Raw genomic sequence first — 15,328 nt, 5'->3', positions numbered from 1 at the left:
ACTTTTGCTTTCTTAGCTAAAATATGAAACAAGCATTGCAGAGGTGCATAGGGAAATCTATTGCATAAACAAGCAGTATCTTTTTCTGCAGATATGGAAAAACTCTCTGTTTAGGGAATTCCTCAGATATACGAAGGGCATGAAACTCTGCAGTTTCTCTCTACACACATTCTATTGGTTTTGCTGGGGTTTCTCCAAATAAAAAATCAAATTTTAATACTGGGTTATTACCCAGAAATATGTTGCAGGGCTCTACAGAAAAAAATTTCCTTAATTCCCACTTCTCTGAAATAGTCCTGTAACACAAGCTTCAAAAATGCTCAAACAGAGCACTGGGAAGACTTGGTGAGGCATATTATCTTTGATTTTTTATGTTGCCCTGGGTGCAAGTTTGTCTAATCAGATGGTGATTTCAGAAGCCTGGATCCACCACAGTTAACGACAACTGAGGTTTGCCGAGACTTTCCTTTCATCTCTCTCAGCTTGTCTGCAGAAAGCAGTTTCCAAATTGATCCAAAGCAGCTATTCTTCCTGGAATGACTATAAGGAATGGTTGGATAATGATGATTGGGCAGAATTAATTTATTAGTCTTATTCTTTTCTGCATTGTTATCTCTTTTCCATAGCTTGCTATGGTGTAAGGAAAAGATCTGATTCCTATTAAGCAAAAAAAAAATCCCATTGATTTCTCTAGGTGCTGATTCAGGTTCTGTGCACCATTTTAGTCATAATCTTGTCAGGGTCCCGATCACAACAATTGGTGCATTAAGCAATACAAATAGTGTTTGAATGCTGAGAGTTGGAACAGTTGCTGAACTGACAAATGAATCCTCAGTTTTTATATTCTTCAAAGATTTTGTAATATAGGGCTGGGAGCCATTCAAAGTTTCAATGTTTTGCTGGCTAATGAGAGCTTTTTATGGCTATATGATTGTGTGTATGTGATGGTATGGACCAACGAAAAATATCAGCCTTGTTAGCGACTCTGAGTCCCATCTGCATTCTGCAGCACGTAGCTCTTGTTCTCTATGTGTCTTTTGTAGTAAAGTATTTTAATTCCTGCTGGAATTCCTACTGTGAAGTCACTCTTGGAGGAGAGAAACTGATACTGATGCAGAGACTAATGCATCTGCCTTGAGGCTATTCTTTGTTTTTCTTTTTTTTTTTTTAGCACAGCTGGCCTAGGCCAGCAAAGGGAAATAAGATGTTAGAAAAGGTAAATGGTTTCTTCATACGTTTGTTTTCATAAACACAGAGGTCTCCCTCTTATGTGCATTACTGAATAATGCCTTTTCCTGTGACTAGTTTAAAGATACCTGCTAACACCTCTAATCTCTGGCAAGCAAACCTATGGGAAAGACTGAAAGAGTGATTTATGTGGTGCTTCTTGAAACTGAAGGGCACTCACTGGTTTCATGTGGGGTTGCTTCCATCAGCCTCTATGTAATTAATCCTCATTAATATCTGTGTGAGACCAAAATCAGCCCCCCCCCCCCCCCCCCCCCCCCGTATTGTTGTAGTAAAGGGCATTTCAGATACTCTTAATTTGGGAGAAATTTTGGGAGAAATGTAGGAAGCGATTAAGTTTCTTAGTGGAATACTATAGCAGGAACTATGGGAGACATTGCATGAACATAGACGTGTATGGCTGGACAAAAATGAGTGTTTGCCTGGAGACTGATTGTAAATATAGATCTTTTCTGTGTGAGCAGCAGGAAGGAGTAAAATCATGTGGAGAGGATGAGAAAAATGAAGAAACAGCTTGCCAGAGAGCATGAAGAGTGACACCGAGAAAGACTTTGGAGGTGGAAGGCTAGCCAGACAGGCAAGTCTCAGCTGCAGAAGGAATTGGCCACCTGTGGCTTGGGGTTCTGATGTGGACAGAATTTCACACAGTTTTGTAAGTAAATCTATAAAACCTCAAATGTGGATGAATGGCTGCAGACAGAGAGTATGGAAGAAAAAAAGACAATGTACAACAGGAACAGATACTCTTTTCAAATTAAAATGCAGCATTTTGTAAAATATTCTCAGTAGTTTTTCCAGTAGATAAATAAGCTACAGCATTTGAAGAATCTGAAGTTAGCGGTAGATTTGGGTCCAAAATGAACTCCTGAAGTATTTGTGAATATGTGCATTTGGCTCATTACTGGTCAAAACACATTAGGCTAAATTCTCAAAGTTCAGTGACATCAGCAGAGCAGACAGTGCCAAGGCTTGGTAAGATCAGGGTTCTAGAGACAAATGCATTTGAATGTAGTTTGTGTACTGAAATGGAAAATTACAGAATTAAAATGTGTAATTGCAAAGGTAATAAGATGAGAAAGGAGACTTCCAAGAATAGAAATATATATAAATTTTTTTTTTTTTTTTAAATTTTCCAACTTTCTCTCCCTTACTGGCATTGACAAACACATCCTTGATCAACCCATGGTTTTCCCTCTTGCTCACAGGGCAGGGTCACAAAGACCCAAAATACATTCCTCTGCACTCCAATCCCCATCCATCCTCTCCAAACCACAAAGGCATGTGCTCAGTGATGATTTCTCAGTGCCTATTTCTCTTTTTCAGTTATGGTGAAAATGGTGTGACTAATCATGACAATGTAAAATACAAGAATTCCTTGGTTGCTAGTACAAATGCTTTAGTGGAAAATACATTTCACCACTGACTGGAACAAAAATACTAACCCAGTCTGTGATACATCAACCCCTGTTACTACAGTACTGTGTGAGGCTCAGGGATGATATGCTCAACAGAAGTGCATATTCTGCTATCTTTGGCAGTGTGTCAAACTAATACTTCAGCTCCCTTCTGAGAAGGCATGTAATGGGAAGGAAGATCTCCAGCAGATCACGCAGGAAATCAGCCTTTCCAAATTTCTCTAAGGAGATGCTGTCCTGGAGAAGATGGTTGGAGCTTCGTAGAAACAAGCAGTGGACAAACCTTGGGTTTCCTAACATCCAGTGTTTTCTCTGACTTTGCTTTTTGTTCCCTCTACTTCCCCATCTTCTTCATCCTCCACTTGGACTGTCCTCTATTCTGCTTCATTACATGCATAGAAAGCTCCACTCTAAGGCATGTGCAAATTCAGATGAAACATGAATGCTGCTTTGACAGCATGGGACACGTGCTGGATCTCTGTGGGGCAGGATGGAGCATGCTAGGCAGGAGGTTACTGCCAGACTTTGCTCCCAAGCTCTCACTGAATCACAAGGCTGCAAAGTTCCCTCAGGTGGGTTTCCACAGTCTTCAAGAATAGCATGTAATGGAGTTACCACTTCTCTAGTTCCTAGTTTTGGATTTCCTTCTGCCCCACACTGTTCTTTTGCATACTCCCCTGTGAAAGGGTACATATCTTCCTGCATAGAGATTTTAAAAATAAAGGGTATGAAATAAATATATGTCTTCAGCAGCTTTTTAGCCCTACAATGCATCATCATATCAATCTTAAAACCCCAAAGCATAATTATACACCTGGAGGAAACTCTCAAAAAGAAAATACTTTTGCCCACATGGATTTTTAATGTAAATCACATCAATTACCATTTCATAAGCAAATACACACAGCCCTTTAAAAGTCCTCAGCACAAAGGAAAAAAATGTATGAAGCCAGGTTAGGAGAAGCACCCTGTTAACTGTTTGTATAGACTAAGAAATTAGCAAGATTCATGGAGAGGCTGGGTGTTTATGAGTGTAACAGGTGCCCTGAGTCATTAGCTAGTGAAACTGAAAAAAACAACCCACAAAACCAAAAATAATACTGAAGGATCAAACTCCTCCAAGTTTCACAATTTAAACTAATCTCCAGCTACCTGGCATTAAAAACAAGACTTCTTGTTAAGACTCAATTTCTTCAACGTTCTTTTGCAACCTCCATTACTAATTGGTGCTCAAGATACATGCTGGACTAGCTGGATTTTGTATTTGTTTCCACCTGCAAAGCCTCTCCCTATCTTTAATAAATTACATTCTTCTGTCCTTTGCATGGATGGCTGATCATTAATACTGATTCTTACGAAGCCTTTACACACACACACATATATATTTACAATGTGCAAATTACTTTCATTTTACTTGGTGGAGTTATAGAGTGATCTATTGAGGCATGACAGTGTGTGCATGTTGTAAATAATTCAACAGTGAAAGAAGGTGCGTGAGCCTTCAGAATAAATATTGCACATCACCTAAAATCAGATAGACATTTGATTTCACTTCCTTAAAATTTTTCAGGTAGCAAAACAGATATGACTGAGAAGTTTAAAAGTACAGTTGAGCTAGAGCTAAAACGTTTCATCTCCTTCCCCTCTAAGCCCACTTCTCAGTAAAGTCTGAGACTGTAAAATGTTTTACTTGCTAAATAGCACTAGATTTTTGAAAGTGTGATGATGCCTTAGTACCTTTGAGTTCACCAGAGAAATCATGAGCATTCATACTAGCCAGGTATTTTATCAAGGCAAAGAAAAGATTTTCAGTGTTTTGGATTCTGTGGTAATGATTTTCTTGTTATGGCTTTTTTAACAGCCTATAAGTAAGAAAAACAGAAGCTAGGATACTTACCTGTTGTAAGCTAGCATTTGAAAATCACCGGTGAGCATGCCAATGCTCAGTGTCTGTTGGTCACAAGTAACTCAGTGTAATCCCCTCCACAAAGCTCTGAGCCAGGGGCACCGTGTCAGTGACAGCAAAGCCCAGTCTGGGTTTCATGTAACTCTACTCACATTAATGGGTTCATCTGCCTGTTGAAACATGGGAAAAAAGTATCAGACACTGGGCATGATTATTATTCTGTGAGTGACTTTAAGTGTTGGTTTTTTTTTTTTTTCTGGATGACTGGCTTGCTCAGAGACTTGAGGATGAGCTGAAACATTTTTCTCCTCTTAGGACTTAGTCCAGGGTCTGTCGGAGTCAGTGAGCAGCAAGTCAGAAACACTGAGAAAAGCAGAAGGGTAAAGAGATTTTTCAGAGGAGGTGAAACGGTGCTTTGTTCAGAAAGGGTACTTGATGTAAACATTCAAGAAAGAGTAGCAGTGTATGTGCTTGTTAGCTTCCTAACCACCACAAACCGTGCAGCAGTGCAAATCCCGAAGGCTGGGGGTTGCTGCATTCCCACCTCAAGCAAGGGGGCATGACAGGACGTCTGCCATGGCAGCTAAGGCAGCCGCAGCACATGGCGGGGTAGGCTGTGCCAGGCACGGAGCAGAAGGAAAGCAGGAGGCAGCCTCGCTCTGGAAGCTTCTGATCTGTTCTGGGGGGACAAAACCAACAAAAACAAAGCTGTGCCCTTTCACTCAGTTTTCATGGCAAAGTCACAGCTAAGCCTCTGGAGATTTTGTGGTTTTGCTTTGCATATAATTAAGAATTCATTAATTAGTATTAATTTAAAAACTGAAAATCAAATTTTAAGGCTAGTTAAATCTTCCAGAATACTTGCCTTTTTTGTTTTTAATTAATTTGTTAGAGTTTGGAAGGCTAAGATAGGAAATACGGTTCAGTTACACAATAGCGTGCTATGTAACATTCACCTCAATGATCTGATTTATTTCCAGCTTATCAACCATCTTGATAATTTGGGCAGGAAAAGTATGATAGATTTCCAACAGTGAGAAAAACAAATTGCATAAACCACAGCCCATCTCTTCTTTTCCTGTGCACAGTCAATGCCAACAGCATAACTAATTCTGTGAGAGTCCATCAGTCACAAGGCTAAATGCAACTCAGTACTTTTTTTTAATGATTGTGAAATGGACAGCAGATCAGTTTTCTCCAGATAAACATTTATTTAGCTGTACTGTTATGCTAGTCCAAAGAGATTTGAGATAGATAGATATATTTGTGTAGCGAATTGTATAAACTATCTTCTGTCAAAAGCTGTGGAGTGGTTATATTTTACGATGACCGTAACAACCTGTCTGATGCCCTGATGCTCTGCCAGCCTGTTATGAATTGGCCTGGCTGGTCACTTCCACATGGTCCCAAGCCAGCTGGATATGGGTACGATCTGCTCCTCGGGGTTTGCTGGTAGCAAGGTCCCACCAGTGTCCCAAGCCTCAGCAGATGAGTCCCCTCACGCTCCCTCATAGTTTACCTAGGCTGTAGACTATGTGGATATCTCATTTCCCACCTGACCCTCTGCCCAACCCTCCAGGAGGAAGGCACCCTCAACAGTGCGTGGTTAAACTGGTGTTTCAGGCTCATAGGATCTGGCCTGCCCTCTCTCTCCTCAAGGCACTCCTAATGTGCAGTGGCAGCTGGTTACCTGCACAGAGTAGACTGCCAAGTCTCTGAACAAGAAGCTCCACCAGTAATGCTTCCACCTCCTTGTGGATGCAAGTGAAGAAGAAAACCATTGTTCCAAGGAGAAAGACTCCTGAGAAACTGAAAGTCAGTAAAAAACTCAGTTGGTCCCAAGGGCGACCCTTTGAGCAGGTACTGGGCACCCTTCCTGAGGATGGCAGCTGTGGAGTGGGTAGTATAGGCCACCCTGGGCACCAACAGCCAGGTGCTCAGTGTACAGGTCAAACCAGAGCTGTCGGTTTGCTAGAGATGCATCCCACTCTGCCAGCCTACAATGATAGAATTTTTCTAGTGGCCACTGATGGCAGGAACGATTCTTCTTTTAATCATCACGACAATTTCCAGCCCTAGGGAGAGGTTTTAGACATCTCCCAGGACCCTTCCTTTGCCCACAAGTGAAAGTATGATGGTTTTAAGCATGATCTAAAGGCTTATGAAGAGCAACTAAAGCTCAAGTTTCTAATGTTCTGTTTCTGAATCTGTTCTGAACATAACGTTTTGTGTGGCATATTTAAATGTATTGTTTCTGTGGTCAATTTGCCAATGCCTGAAGTGAATATGATCTTCATTACAGTGGTTTTTTTGAGCTTTCCTTGCCTAACACATAGTTGAAACATTGGATTTTCCTTTGTTACCTTCACTACAGACAACATATAGTTCAGTGAAGCTAAGGTTATGTAAAGTCACAGGAAATCATTTTATGATGTGAGCAGAGGCAATAGCCGAGAGTTGTTCCTTCCCATGCTTGAGGGAGGTAATTATGGTATTTCAGGATATATAGTGACAGATTGACAAAGGTATGCTTTTATATTTATCCACAAGGATAATTTAATACCCACTTCTGAGCAGAATGCCTCTGTGTATTCATTTGCATAATTGGAAGAGGCTTGCCATATCTAGCTGCATTTTTACTTCCACTAATGCTAATCTTCTTTTTCCTGTAGTCTGATTAAACTTTGTAAATATCTTCGATCACAACTCTCCAACACTCACAGCCCACTGCTGTCAGTAGGGATTGATTCATTTGAGGAAGCTGGTGTTGCTGACCCTTAACAATACCGTTTCAGTTGCCTGACCTTGCTGATAACAAACTCCGGTGGTCATCTCCAAAGAGTGGTATTATGTCTTGTGTCAAAAAGGACTTTAGGTACTGGAAATTCTGCACAGGGAAATTTTATTTTCTTGTCACAGGCAAAAAGGTGGCCTCTTGTCACCTACAAGAAAGCAGTAAGTACAAACAGATGCTCAGCAGCAGCCCAATTAATTATACATTTTTTAATTTCAAGTTATCCCAAAGCATGTCTCTGGATTTACTGTTGGACGACTTTCTTTCATGTTTAGCTGCCTCCTCACTCCACTGTTTCCATGGTAACACCTCTGAAACATTGCTTCTTTCTGAGGAGGTGAAATGTAAAGTGGCTGGAATATTTGAGTGTTTAAATATTTAAATGAAAACAACAAAAAGATGGTGGGGTGAGTCAGACATGACAGGTAGGTGACACCCATAATGACTGCTATTAAATTGGACCATGAGGCAGCGCTACCTTTGCTGTTCTCCTACTACAAGCTGAAAAGGGCAGCCAGCTCAGAGGAGCTGTGCTGAACCTGGGCTATCCTGGTGCTGAGACGCAGCTGAGCATGCTTATGACCGAGGCTAGCTGAAATAGCCTGCTGCTAACCTCTGCAAGGAGTTGGGAATAGCAAAGGAGTTAATTTGCAGGAGTGCTGTATCTATTATTTGCCAGTGATAAACATTTCTTGTTAAAATCGGCAATAACTACTAACTGTCTTAGTATTTTACTGTGAAGTCTCTTAGGAAGTTAACATGGCAATACTGTAAAAAGTGCTCCTGCCAATGCTTGAAAATACGCTGTGTGCTTTGACCACGACTTTTCATTAACGGTAATGAACATCACTTATCTGGGTTTGGAGGAGGCTGTACTGTAGGTGTGGCAGTTTTTGTAAACTTAAAGGGAGCTTTTATGGTGGACGTTCTTCTTAAACTACTGCAGCTACAGCAATGTCTCTCTCTCCTGCTACACTGACCCTTTTCAAATTCACACTACAAGACTTGGTCTTCAAAGCGGATGTAGTGGTGCTCATTTCCCATTTTAGCTTGTTTCACTCACCCTTCTGATCCACTTTGATTAAGGTTCCCTTTATCTGCTCCCACAGAGATGGCTGTGCCTAGCCCATTTGCTTAGAACCATCTCCCTGTTCTTGTGTACCAAAGCTCTCCCTTCCTTCCCTTAAATGCCTCCTTAGACAAACACCTTTCCCCTTGCTGTTCTGAACCTGGACTCTGAACCAGCCTTCTCTGTTCTCCCCTCTCTTGTCTGATCATAATGGGGAGCAAATTAACCCTCCTCTCTTATCTCTTCCACAGGAGACAACATGAAACACCAATGAAATAAATGACCTGAATTCCTCATACAAAACAATCCATTGAGCACTGTTCCCACTCACTTCATTTCTCTGATTGCCATTCCCTCTAGACTATCATTTTACGTGATTTTATACACTGAATTTATGTTCTCAGGGCAAGGTTGTTTTCTTCCTACTGTCTATAAAGGAACATGATTTCTACGAGCTTTACAGAAATAAATGGGAAGAATATTCTTCCCCTTCTCTGATTGACAGCTATGATTCCTCTTAGCTTTAACATGATATGTTTTCAATAGAATAAATTTTCTTTTTTGAAAATCTGTGGTCAGATGAGGGGGAAAATTCCCAGAACTCTCCAAGCTCTGCTCACTAACAGTGTTAAAAAAAGATGCCAGCCAAAGTAGGAGGTGTAAATTTTCTTAACGTTATTCACCATCATTTTATTTTAAAAGCTTTGATAGGCAGTCAAACAGCAATTTCAGTATCACAATGGGTATTAATTTTCAGAGCAAGCCTACTCAACATTAGGGAGAGTTGATATTGCCTTAGAAAAGGGAAATGAACAGGATGACCTCTCTGGGTTCCTTCAAGCTACGTTCTACAAGTCTCTGAATAAAGACAGTTCTCACCTTTTCAATACTGTTGTTTCAAGGACATCAGTTACCAGGACATACATTCCTGCACTCGCTTATATAGCGTTTGGAGTCTGCAGTTTGTTTTTTCCACAGTCACTAAGGATGAATGCTTGTTCTTCTTTTCTTAATGATTTTGATGGACTAATCTAATGAGGGAAAGGAGCTGCCCTGTTGAATCGCTCTCAGCTACCCCAACAGGACTTTCATTGAACCTCTTCGGCCTTCAGGCTTTCAAGCACTGGCACCATCTGGGGCTTTTTGTGTGTGAGAATTCTCCACAGCTTCCTCCTGTGTATTCATAAGATCACAACAGCCTGTGGTTTGGGCTAATAACACATAGCTGTTGAAAATTTTTCTCACTGTAATGAATCAATTTTTGCTTAGTTAATGCTGCTTCTCATTCTGAGATACTAGCAAATGGGTTTGGAAACAGATCCCCATAGGTATGAAAGCTGAACAGAAGTGTGGTTGATGGAGGTATGTGAAGATGCCTCCTCAGCAGCTGTTTTGAATTTCACTTATTTCACAGACATACAAAAACCTTCCAGAAAGAAACAAATGGAGAGCATTTTACAGAAATTAATTTAGTTTCTTTATCTGGGAGTGGAACGAGATTATGGAGAGCAAAAGATGGTGTTGTATAGTGATGGAAGAGGGTGCTGCAGTTAACCTGCAGAGCTTTGACCATGCAGAATGCCTCATGCTTAGCATAATGTCAGCTAACCTCATTCCTCATAGTTATAGGTAAGCACAGTCAAATTTCCCCAAGCCTCTGTGAATAAGGCTTAGAGTCAATACTAAGCTTAAACCCATGCATAGATTTAATGGGGAGATTTGAAGAGGAGGAAGGAATTCTGCTTACAGAGAGTGGAACAAATGAAAAATTTAAACCAGGACTAGAAGATCAAGAGGTGGGGAACAAAGTCATGTGGAGGAAACAGAGGGAAAGAATAGGGAAGCACAGAAGTAGGCAGAAGTGAAAGTAACTGAGGGCAGAGAGGAATAGAAAACCACCGGCAAAATGTAAACCCAGTAAAATCAATTGAGGCTGGGATTCAGTGGAAACAGCAAGCTTGAGAAACTGAGAAAGACAGAAATGGTATGTGTGTAGGGGAGGATATGCTGTGTAACAGAGTCCCTATAATTTAACCCCCATTTTAGTATGGCTTTATGCATGTGCATGAGTTCTTCAAATCTGGCAAGCATTTAAGCAAATGCCTATATCCGTGAGAAATCTAGTGGGCGTTAAACATAGATGCTGTGATGAATTTGGAGGGCTTAGACAATACTGATTTAAGGAGACAATTACTGAAGTTTTTCTAACAAACTAACTTCTCTTTTTAGGTAGATATTGATTGAAACCTTATGGGCAGAAAAAGAACACATTGAATCCTACTGATATGCATAATGTCTCTCATTCTGTCCTGCAAGAAGACATTTTGGTGGACTTAGAGAAATGAAGAGAGCCAATGCACTTAAATTAAAATGTGTTAACAGCACATGTAGGACATCAGGAGTCAACTGATCTTATTCTCTTGTAGCTTAAAGTAGATCACATCAAGAGCCTAGATCTGGTTGGTACCTTTTATTCTTATTGTATAGCAAGAAGATTATATGTAGCAGCCTGACCTCCTTCCTGGGCTTCTGTGAGGTTGTTTATGGCATGTAGGATATGAGGAACACCTGCTCGTAGCACTCCTGCATACTGCAGGAGAACCCCATAATTGTTAAGTGACTGTCGTTAAACTCCCAAGTAGGGTCTGGGTGAGTGTGTGGCTGCTAGCCAAGTGCTGAATGTGGGGTGTAACCACAGGTGCTCATCAGAAATAGAAATTAGCATTACCCAAGATTATTAAAGATAAATCAGCAATAGGAACACTGCAAGATATAAAACACAAGGGAGGAGTTGGGTAAGTTAAAGGAAGATGTGGTTCCATATTACAGTGTAAGACTGACTTCTTCATAGTATTTATATTCTGGTTCAGGGTTAAGTTATTTATAGCCTTGGAAGCAAAACAAAGGCCTGAGTTAAACTACAAAAATAACTCTGTGTTAAGGAAAACTTCAGCCTTTGAAGCATGCAAAAGTACAATATGGTAACAGAGCTGGCAACTGTCCACTAGAACTGGAAAATGGATGGGAGGTAAAAATCTGAGAATGAGTAGAAAGACATTGAAGATCTCAGCACAAGGATGAGTCCTTTGATGGGTCCTACAGTTGGAGTTTCTCTGTTAATCCAGTGGTCCCAGTTCAGGGTTTAGCCATCACAGAGACTCTGATGGAACCCCCAGTGCTGATGCCAACAATGGATCTGCTTTCTAAATTTCAAGTATGGTTCAGCAAAGCACCTTTTACCAATGCTTAAAGAGCCACCTGGGTATATACCTAATGCCGTATGGTGGCCTGAGTTACAGTTCAACATTTAAATACTGATGTGCTAATATTTGCTTTCTGTAAGCTTATATTGCCAAGTCATATTAGTGTGTACTCCTTTTCCAGGGACTGGGTCCTAATTAAGCACAGTATTGCCCCCTTCTTGACAGGCAGGTGATTATGGACAACACCAAGCTAATGTCCTCTCTCCGGCTCCCTCATATGAACTACCTTGACCAAATAGCAAAAGCAGGATCCTCACCTCCTCCCTCACCAATGCCTTTCCTCTCAGTTGAGTTTTTTATGGCTCATGGGAGATTTTGTGGTCTTTTTTGAGGGAATGTTATTGGCTTTTCTCTGATACTATCTCTTGACCTTGTGGACAGGGGTATTGATACTGGCGTTCTGTTTGTATCAGTTGGAAAAGCTGGACTTGAACAGGCTCCTAGGGCTGGTTGGGTGCCTGTCACAAACGATCACCTCCTAATCCTCTGGGCTTCTCAGCTGATGCACTCTCAGCTCTTCTGTGCTGGAACAGTCTTCATGGCCAACAAACAGGGTCTCAGTTTCCAGTTACCCTGCTGTGCTGCTGCTGCTGCTTTTCCTGCTCCTTTTAGGGGGTGCCATAGAGGATTAATCCAAACTTATACTTCTCCTTTGACTCTCAGCAGTGTCAATATTTTCTTCTCAGATGAGCTGCTTTCATGGATCTCCTGTGAGACACTTCCCTAATTCAAAGCCTTTTGGCTGTTACTCAGTTCAGGATACTAATCGTGCTTGAGATGAAAAACAAGCACATTTGGCAGTGCTAGATGAAGCTAGCATTAGTCTGTGCTTCTAGTGAGACATTTTAGCGTGGGACATACACGAAAGTTAAATGATCACAATGATAAGCACAGTAATAAGAAAGAAAGATTGTTTCTTGTGTCTGGCTTAGTTTAAGATATCAAGTGCTATTTAATATTTTCTTCCTCTACACTTTGTTTTGATGATATTTCCCAAATACTTCTAATTTCCAAAATGTAATTCTTTCAGGAGAATTCCTAGATCTAGTCCGGAAAACATTTTCTCCTGATTACAATGGAAACAGAGAACATCTGTAGTATCTCCAAACCATTCACTGTGAAGGTATCACTCAAAAAAACATGTGTGTCTTATTTCTTCTTTTTGGAGACTATTAATGGAAAGACTCCATTGCATTTATATACAGTTGTTCTGGTTGCAGTAAGAGACAGCAATAATTTAAGATTTAAAAAATGAATGTAAATTTCTCTAATGCCACTTTATGCAGAAAGCATTTGCTTCTTTCTTTGCCTCCAACATTTTTATCACCATTCTCATACACAGCATGGATGTCTCAAATCAGAAGAAAGCATTGGGACATCACTCCAGTAACAACCTCCGTGTGAACAGCTTAAATGTACTCAAACAGACCCTCCAGGTGGAGCTGAATTCTACAGCACCACTTCCCTTTGAGACATCCTACACAAATAGTTACCTGACACATTTTCACAGGAAATACCAAAATAAAAGTGATTTGGATTCTGTTCTGAAAGTTTAGTATTCAAGAACAATTTTGAGGCTGCCTTGTGATCACCAGACTGATTAAAAATGCTAATCAGAAGCTTGTATGATTAGGAGATTAGTACTGTCTGAACTTTGATCTGCCTCATTTGTGTACACAGGGAGAGACACGCACAATCATGCTGAGAACTGCTTTCATGGGTAGCAGATTTCTTCTGTGTAAAGGATTCGCAAAAGATCTCTTCACTTTTTTTTGTTTTTGTTTCTTGCTTTCAGTTCCTCACAGGGATGACCCCAGGGTTTCTACGGTCACTAACTGTTACCTCTAAAACAGACAACTTTTTAACCGCCAGAAAAAGGAAAAAACCTTATGTCAAAAAAGGCAATATTATACTTGCATTCCTGTAACTAACCATGTGCTTTGGTTTGATCCATGTGATGTTCATAGGACCCGACAGAATTTATGAAAATCCCTCACATGTGAAACTCAGGACCTCTAACAATGCTTCAATTCCATGGTCTTTGCGTAAACAACCTATAGACACAAATATGGAATATCTGTGAATCACAGCCTCATCTCCAGACCCAAATTTACCTCAATTCCAGACAAGCTTTTCATTGCATGTCTTAATATCAGTAACTCTTCAGATCAGGAGTGCCATGGCTTTGAAAATGTCTTCAGTGTAAAGAGCAAGAGAATAAACCTGGTAAATATAAAAATCACAAGCAACCTCCGTCAGCTGTGGGGAGAGACCCAACTGTCAGGACAGCCTCTCTGAAGCCATGCCCTGGTCTGCCTTATCAGTGAAGATGATAAACTTATGGCAAGTGGATACTGAAACAAACAACAAATCTCTGCAATCCCATCCTTCTATTGCTAGATAAAATCTTCATACAGAAAACTAGTCTTGTCAGCACCACAACTCTTATTAAATGCAGAACAAGCAGATGGCAGACTGATGTTCACATTGCCACTTTGAGTGGAAGGGGAGGCTTTGGTCCCAGAAAAGAGGTGATAAAAAGCCATGTGAAGAATTAGCTCTCAGGCATTATGACAGCTGACAGGGTATGCAGTGGCATCTAACTATGCAGTGGCATCTCTGCTGACATGGCCAACCAACAGCTTCACTGGAGCTTAAAGGTCTTCAACGAAAAAAAAAAGTCCACTGTAAATAACAGTCCTGATCTGAAGAGCTTCAGTTGCCTTTATCCAGCTTCCCAAGCCTCTGCACCTAATGAGCCTGTAAGTTCTTTTGGTCAGGGATGGACTTCATCATTCTGGGTTCAACTGTGAGATTTCCTATGTGGCCATGGAGAGAAATGAAGAGACATAAGCTGGTTTGTAATCTTCTCTACTACCTTTGTTGCAGTAGGCAAGAGTTTTCAGAGTTGCCTTTCCTCTCTCAGCAGCTATAAAGGGAATGAAAGAGAGCAGACTGGGCCGTGTCTTAGTGCCATTCTTCTAACATAGTGGTTTTCCTGCTTTAATATAAATCGGAAAGTCAAAGGCCCACCAGAGCCTAGGTGCCCCTGAAGCTTGAACAGTTAAGGCACACAAATTTCTGTAGCTATGTGCGTGCAAGCAGGCAACAAGGTTAACACAACTGCTTCTCTTTGGTTCTCCAGCTTGAGTAACTCGTTCTGCACTTGAGACAACTGGGCAGCCTTCAGCATGAATCCAGAGCAATTTCACATGCGGTTTGTACCAGAGCACCCTCAGCACTGTGTTGCCACATCTCACTAAAGCAAATATAATTCATAAACATAAGAAAAAAACCTGCATTTCCACAAAGACGGGAAAACACAGAGGATTAGTGATATTTTATTTCTGTAGATTTGCTTCTGTAGGCTAGGATATTTGTATTATAATTATGATACCATTAGAAACAATGCCAGGTATGAAGGGTTGTATGTTCTGAAGTACAAGGACAGAGATCCAGAGGGAATCACCTGAAAGGCCTTCCTTTGTAAACCAAATGCTGTATCAAAAAGAAGATCAGATGAGTTAATCCCGTTTTGTTTACACGCGCTCCCTGACACGCACACCATTTCTGGATACCCGGAAGGAATACAGAACCAATGCCTGTGCTGTTGTAGAAGTTCCTAGAACTGTC

At 40.8% G+C, this 15,328-nt stretch overlaps 1 long non-coding RNA gene across 1 annotated transcript; it reads right to left on the bottom strand.

The window, feature by feature from the left end:
• Positions 1-3,502: 3,502 nt before the first annotated feature.
• LOC115338666 lies at positions 3,503-9,069 on the bottom strand. Its single transcript, XR_003922493.1, has 2 exons — positions 7,374-9,069; positions 3,503-4,739 (listed from the first exon to the last, which is right to left on the bottom strand). It is a non-coding gene; the product is annotated as an uncharacterized LOC115338666 (long non-coding RNA).
• Positions 9,070-15,328: the final 6,259 nt, after the last annotated feature.

Source organism: Aquila chrysaetos, chromosome 2, assembly GCF_900496995.4.
Source record: "Aquila chrysaetos chrysaetos chromosome 2, bAquChr1.4, whole genome shotgun sequence".
Classification (NCBI taxonomy): domain Eukaryota; kingdom Metazoa; phylum Chordata; class Aves; order Accipitriformes; family Accipitridae; genus Aquila; species Aquila chrysaetos.
The sequence above is the reverse complement of the archived record's forward strand: the minus strand, read 5'-3'. Positions and strand labels throughout refer to the sequence as shown.